At 45.5% G+C, this 8113-nt stretch overlaps 1 pseudogene; it reads left to right on the forward strand.

The window, feature by feature from the left end:
- Positions 1-6459: 6459 nt before the first annotated feature.
- LOC146829799 (28S ribosomal RNA) lies at positions 6460-7499 on the forward strand (annotated as a pseudogene).
- Positions 7500-8113: the final 614 nt, after the last annotated feature.

An 8113-nucleotide genomic window follows, 5' to 3' on the forward strand; every position in this document is an offset into this window, starting at 1 on the left:
TATGATTTCAACTAACAACGGGCGGCAAAATAACCAAATATTCCTTGGCGACTTCAATCTCCATTGGAATGACAACAACGACTCAGTGGTCAATAGCCTCAAAAACCTCTTGGATGATCTATCCCTCACCCAAACCTGCAACAGCACTACATACAAAAAAGGCTCAACCCTTGATCTTATAATCTCCAAAATTGACGTCATTCAGTTGGAGTCAATCCAACCCTGTGACTGGTCGAACCATCATATTATCTCCTTCTTTATCAACGTAACAATAAAACTCAACTCGGCTCAATCCACAAAACCAAAGATATGGAAAAGAGACTTGAAAAAACTCAACCCCAACACATTACCCTCTTCTAGCTACAACCTGCTTCAGCCCCCTGCAGGCACCTCTGACGTCAATGATCTCACCAACCACTACCTCAACTCCATGACCGCGATAATCAACGAGGTAGCCCCCCTGCAACTAAAGAGAGTTTCCACTAAAGACTCTAAGCCCTGGAACAAAGGTCTTCTTAACGAGGATAGACGGGCTCTTAGAACCTTGGAACGCAACTGGTGATCAGCCCCATCTGCTAATCACCTCAAGGTATTAAGGAAAAAGAGAAATGCCTACTACAAAAAGATCAAGCGCACCGATGCAGACTTCTTCAGCCACTAATTCGACCAAGCAAGAAATCTTCCCAAAAAACGTTTCGAGTGAATCAAAATTCAATCCAAGGACGCACCTCAACGGCTACAAGACCTAGCCCGTCCAAAACCCAACTGTGAAGAATGTTCTACCTTCTTTAACCCCTTGTGTGCCCTTGACGGAACCACGCCGTCATGAGCCACGGGCGCCGTGTGCTCATGACGGCGTGGTTCCGTCATGGAGCGGCCGTTGGTGGCCGCTCCTCCCACGCGGCTCTATTTCCACGCCTGTGCGGGCGAATTAGAGAGTGGGCGGAGTCGTGACGGAACCACGCCGTCATGAGCACAGCTTGCCCGTGACTCATGACGGCGTGGTTCCGTCATGAGCACCGCAACACCGTGCTGCCCCCAAACCCCCCCCAGCGCTGCGGCGGAATTCGCGCTGCAGCGAATGGGTTAATCAGAAGACTGACAACATCAAGAAGGATCTCCTTAATGACCTATTACTACACACCGCTCCTCATACGAAAACCCTCACCTCACTACCAACCGCGCCACACCAAATCCCCTCTAAGTTTGTCCTAAAAAACGATGCAGCCTGGTCTTCCTTTGATACTTACACTGAAGAGGTTTTAGGCAAGATTCTCAATGCCCTGAAACCAGCAAATCACCTCACCGACCTTCTCCCTGCAAACGCTGTTAAAGACCTAACACCATGGCTTCTTCCGCTCTGGACCAAAATCATTAACAGTTCACTTCAACAAGACTGCATCCCGGACTCCCTCAAAGTAGGACAGGTTTCACCCATCCTAAAGAAACCTACAGCTGACCCTACGGACCTTAACAACTATCGTCCTCTATCCAATATTCCCACCTTGGCCAAAATACTTGAAAAATGTGTACACCACCAATTGACTAAACACATTGATCACTTTGACCTCCTGAACAAACACCAATCAGGTTTTAGAGCAGGTCACAGCACTGAGTCAGCCATGACACACATTATTGACGATGCGCTACAAATCCTTGACCAGAACGGATCTTGCCTACTCTTCCTACTAGACCTATCCTCAGCCTTTGATACAGTCAAACACGAGAATCTAATAGAGCTCCTGAACCATAGAATGGGTTTATCAGGTTCAGTGTTAAACTGGTTTACCTCTTTCCTCCATAACCGTACACAAACATTCAAGGTCAACAACACTCTCTCCAAATCCTTACCAGTAACGTTGTGAGTCCCGCAAGGGTACTCACTATCTCCGACACTGTTTAACCTGTTCATGGAACCCCTCACCGAAATTCTACATGTGTCTAACGTACAATTTCATATGTACGCTGACGATACAAATTTTATCTTAAGATCAACACCCTAGAAGACATTAAGTTGCTTAACTCCACACTCAGGAACACCCAGACCTGGCTAGCAGAAAACCATCTCAAATTGAACGCTCTAAAAACTGAATTCCTCCTTATAGCTCCACCTGCCAAAGTCCCTTTAATGCAAGACTTGATCAAACATCTTACTGCACTCAACATTCAAACAACCATTGTGGACTCAGCGAAATCTTTGGGAATTACTCTTGACAGCAACCTCACTATGCAAAAACACATTAGCAACGCTACTAAGGGAGCAAACTCCCAGATAAACACACTGAGGAAGCTGAAACCCTTCCTGCCAGTCGATGACTTCAAGCTGGCAGTACAAGCTCTAGTTATCCCTCGAGTGGAGTACGGAAGTGTCTCTTAATGTTGCCTCCCAAAAGTTACAACAGCGCCCCTAAGAGCCTCAATAAACGCTGCAACGAGACTCATCACTGGCTCGAAAAGAAGTTCACACATTTCCCCAGACTTAAAATCCCTGAACTGGCTACCGCTTGAAGCCAGAATTCATCTAAAAATAGCGTCCATGACGCATAAAGCTCTATATCATAATACACCCAGCTACCTCGCACAGAAACTGACGATCTCTGGTGGTTTAAGATCCTCAAGGAGGGCGGAAAACCTACTACTGAAACCTCAAAGGTTCAACAAGAAGAAAACATATAAACGATCCTTCTCGGGCATGGCGCCCAGAATATTGAATACACTTCCCCCTGAAACCAGACTGAATGCCTCTACCTCATTTTTCAAAAATGAATTTAATGCGATTCTCATGGCAAAATTCACCGGAACACAGACTAAATAAACTCCGAGTTCTACAGCTCCCTTCCTAGTAATCCGTACTATATTAAGGCTCCAACTAAACATCCTACTCCCTTTTTCTGCCCTTGACTTGACTCAATGGGGATGTTTCCTGTTACGTACCCCACTGCTTTTGTGCACGAAATGTTATGTATACGTGTGTTACCTACATTTATTTGTTTGTAGAACTAACAGTTGTTTAATGTAAAGCGCTCTGATATCCGCAAGGATCTTGTTCACGCTCTAGAAAACTCACAAAATAAATTAATAAATAAACATCACAGTACTCAGCAGCACCTGGGAAGGAATGAGTACAAATCTGAAAATCATTGAAAAGTTCAGTAAAACAACATAATTAAAACTTAATGGGAATAAGACACATGGATTTTATATCAGTCACCATAAAGATAAAATCCTGATTAACAACTGTGAACCACGGCAGTTTGAAAAAGAAAATATTGAAAACATTCATTCAGGAGAAAGTGAGAGATACCTCGGATTGAACTTTGACCCTCATACTGGCCATACAAGCAACAACAAAATCAATGAGGTTCTTGTTAATTGGGCTCAAAAACGTGATAATCTACCACTTAAGCCCACACAGAAAATAGACATTTTGTGTCAGTACTTGGTCCCTAAACTGTCATTTAAATTGGAAATGACAGAAACCGAAGCTAAAACTTTAAATGTTCTGGATCAAACAATTAACAAGTATGTCAAACATTTTCTACACCTTCCTGCATACACATGTGATGGTCTCCTATATTCAAAAAGATCATTTGGGGGCCTCAGTATACCAAATCTATGTACAGCAATTGGTCTAAATAAAGTCAACAGTTTATTTTATCTCAGGGCAGCTCCGCATCTGTACATAGCTCATTCATTCATGTATGCAGGAGAAGTAATAAATACAAATATTGATAACATCATCAACGCACAAACTCAACATTTTAGACAGTAGGTTTCTGAGTTATGATTTGAATTTGTTAGCAACATATGATTGGAGGAAAGAAGAATTTGAGAAATGGGCAAATCTCCCTGTCCAAGGTGATGGTATAAAATACATAGCAAGTAATCCAACCTCAAACGTCTGGATCAGCAAACATGATAAAATGAAAGAAAATCAGTACATAGCTGCGCTGATGTTAAGAGCAAATATTTTATATACTAGAGAAACCATCACTAGGGGAAGAAATCGTACATTTGCTACATGTGGGTACTGTAAAGATGTTTGTGAAACAATTTCTCATATTTCAGGTGCATGTCCTAAAACCAAGGACATTAGGATAAAAATAAACAATACAATTCTGGAATTGCTCATTGATAGAGCAAAAAGGTGTGGTTGGATGGCATATAGGGAACCTCATGTTGAGAATAATCAAGGTGAACTACGAAAACCAGATGTAGTGTTTATCAAAAATGGTACAGCTGTAGTGATTGATGTTTCAATTCGTTATGAAAACTCACAGAATTCTATTGAATTAGCATTTGAGAGTAAAGTTAAATACTATCAGGATCGGTCACAGCTGTCAGGCTCACCTGAGGTCTCTGCGGGGGCAGAAAGCAGGAGCCAGATGACAATTCCCAACTTCCCTCCACCACTAGCTCACCCAACAAAGTCAAAGCAGAACAAGTGAATGGGGGGAAGAGGGGAGACAAGGGAAGGAGAGACAAGGCAGGTCCAGCGCACCTCCAGCACCTCGAAAGCCCCACCGAGATCCAAAAGAAGTCCTTCAAACAAAAGGCTACGTTAGCAGACAGCAAGCTTAACAGACAGAGCGACTAGGTTTGCAACAACAAACTAAATGATTGTCCCAATAATCTACCTGAACATCTCCCCTCTTCCACTGGTGTCCAAAAAGTGATAAACTTAAATGACAGGTGTGATGCTCCTAAACATAAGGTAATAAGAACAGTAAGTAACTAAACATGATGCAATATAATAGCCTTTTATAGAGTATAGAAACTACTCCTCTTACCCTCTCAAAGTATATGTCGATATGTCATGTCGTGTGGCTTCACTAATCAGCATGGGTTGTTAATATCACAATCTGCGATGTCCAATAATACTAAATTGTGAAGGTTGTTCTCATCACAACCCTATCGCTTTCTATGGTACCTATTTGCCGCTTTTCACCATAGCAGCATAGGTAGTGCGTGAAAGAAAAGGATATTCCTCCAATAACGATCTCTTAACATACAAGACAATACAACATGGATAATATGTACAAAAGAAGTGGGGTGCAGCTTTGCTTAAGTTGAAACATATAAGAAGATGCAGATGCCAGAGTGCCTTTGAAATAAGCCCCTACATTGCCAGCCAAGGGAGCCTAAGAGACGCTAAAATGCCAAAGCGCCACTGACGTGAGCTCCTAAGCGACCAGTAGCAGGAGCTTCACAGAAGGGACCAAACCCTCTAATGGACGCTAGCGCGTTACCGCCCGAACTGGTGAAGGTTCCCCGGATGAGGATACTCAAGACGCAGAGTGTCCCTGATGGTTCTCGTTCTGACCCGGTTCACAACGGATAACGAGTCCCCCACAAGGTCCGAGGAGGGAAGACAGGTCACAGGAATCGAACACGCCGCTTCTTTGCTGAAGAGCGAGACCCGGAAGCGGAAGGGCCGACCCGGAAGTGACGACTTGCATAAACAACTAGAACACGAAGCACCCAAAGTTCCGATGCGACGCGTTTTATACCATCGCAGGAATGAGTCCAGAGACTGCAGAGACTCTGGCTTGGGCACAGGTATGACAACAGCAAATCAAAGATCTCACCAAATGCAACACTGTAAAATTTCATGGCTTTATTGTTGGATGTTGTGGTATTTGGCCTCAATGTAATGATGTTGTTCTGACTGATCTAGGTCTGCAAATGTAATTCCCATTCAAGAAAAATGTTTGCCTGATTACTTTAATGGACACTCTTAAAATGTGCCAAGTATTCATGGACAACTGAATAACAAGCTTATACTGAGATGTACACTTTCTCCCAGCACACGTCACCCGTATAAAGGATATTGTTTTAAACTGTTGATCCTTCAATATTTAAATGTGGTTTTACAGTTACATATTAGTTTATAGTTGACACAAGATTTAGTGAATTTTATAGATGTGAATTTTTAGATTTTTATAGATGTGCATTTTCTAGTTAGATGTGCATTTTGTAGATGTGTATTTTTATAGATGTCTGCTTATAACAATTTAGATACAATTGTGTACATCTTAATTATTGAAATGTCTTGAATGATGACTAGGTCTCAAATAATTACATACACATAATTATCACATATTTATTATTGATGTCCAGCTAATCATATGCTAATTTCTCAGGACGGTTCGTAGACAATTTTAAATTGTTGGAATAGTACTGCAAGGTGTACTATCTCTGGCCTATACATGATCCCAGTTCCAGTGAGGACAGCGTTCAGTGTGGCTGTACTCCGGAACAAATGAATGTTGTATTGTTGGAAGCAAAACCAATTTGATGCTGATGGGCAGCATAATAACCCAGAATGAGCCACCGCGAGGTGGTACAGATAGCCAAATGCCTTGTCATCTAATTAGTGAGGTGCATGAATGTATGAACGAGATTCCCACTGTCCGTATCTACTATCTAGCGAAACCACAGCCAAGGGAACGGGCTTGGCAGAATCAGCAGGGAAAGAATACCCCGCCGAGCTTGACTCTAGTCTGGCACTGTGAAGAGACATGAGAGGTGTAGGATAAGTAGGAGGCCATCGGGCCGCCGGTGAAATACCACTACTCTTATTGTTTGTTCACCTACCCGGTGATGTAGGGGCCGAGTCCCGTGGGGCTCTCGCTTCTTGCTCTAAGCGCCCAGCGCCCACCGGGAATGACCAGCTCCGGTAACAGTGGCAGGTGGGGAGTTTGACTGGGGCGGTACACCTGTCAAAAGATAACGCAGGTGTTCTAAAGTGAGCTCAGGGAGGACAGAAACCTCCCACGGAGCAGAAGGGCAAAAGCTTGCTTGATCTCGATTTTCTGTATGAATACAGGCCATGAAAGCGGGGCCTCACAATCCTTCTGACTTTTTGGGTTTCAAGTAGGACGTGTCAGAAAAGTTACCACAGGGATAACTGGCTTGTGGCGGCCAAGCGTTCATAGCGACATCTCTTTTTGATCCTTCGATGTCAGCTCTTCCTATCATTGTGAAGCAGAATTCACCAAGCGTTGGATTGTTCACCCACTAATAGGGAATGTGAGCGGGGTTTAGACCGTTGTGAGACTGGTTAGTTTTACCCTACTGATGATGTGTTGTTGCAATAGTAATCCTGCTCAGTACAAGAGGAACCACAGGTTTAGACATTTGGTGTATGTGCTTGGCTGAGGAGCCAATAGGGTGAAGCTACTAACTATGGGATTATGACTGAACGCCTCTAAGTCAGAATCTCCCTTAAACTGCAACGATACTGCAGTGCCATGGATCCTCGGTTCGCCTGGGATAACCAGCTTCTCTCGGGGAGCCTGTGCGTAGAGCTGCTCACTTGGAGAATGGAGCGCAGACGGAAGGGGGCTGCCTCCATCGCCCTTGTTGCACTGCATGTTTCTGGGGCACCCAGTGCTAAATCATTCGTAGGTGACTGTATTCTGTGTCAGGGTTTCGTAAGTAGCAGAGCAGCTATCTCGCTGCAATCTACTGAAAGTCATCCTCTGAGCCAATCTTTTGTCTCTCTGTGCGTGGGCTCCCATGGACGCCCTCCTCTACCCCACCCAGGGGTGGGTCCCTCTGCTGCCAGGTTGGCAGGAGGGGCATGGAAGGGGTAACACAAGCCTCCGGGAGGCCACCTCTACCACGTGCCTACCTGCATCGGGACCTCCCCCTCCCATCCCTGCCCTACTGGGGCACGGGGACGGGGGCCACCATCCCTCACGGGTCAGCAGGGTGACCAGATGGCCTGGGCCAGCCGGGCATCCCTTTCCTGCTGCTCCCGGGCAAGTCAAGCAGGGAGGCAAGCAGCAGCAGCCCCGGGGAGGGAGCCTCCCGAGCAGCTGCCTTGGAGTGCCTGTCCACCCTCAGCCAGACTGCAAGGGTGACTGGGTACGGCACCCTCCCAGGCCATACCGGGGTGCGGGGACGGGGGCTACCATCCTGCATGGGTCGGCAGGGTGACCAGATGGCCTGGGCCAGCCGGGCGTCCCCTTTCCACTGCTCCTTTGGAAGTCAAGCAGGGAGGCAAGCAGCAGCAGCCCAGTGGCAGGAGCCTCCTAAGCAGCTGCCTTGGAGTGTCTGTCCACCCTCGGCCGGACTGCAAGGGCGACTGGGTACGGCACCCTCCAAG

The sequence above is a fragment of the Triturus cristatus genome, chromosome 5_2 (assembly GCF_964204655.1).
Source record: "Triturus cristatus chromosome 5_2, aTriCri1.1, whole genome shotgun sequence".
In the NCBI taxonomy this organism is placed as follows: domain Eukaryota; kingdom Metazoa; phylum Chordata; class Amphibia; order Caudata; family Salamandridae; genus Triturus; species Triturus cristatus.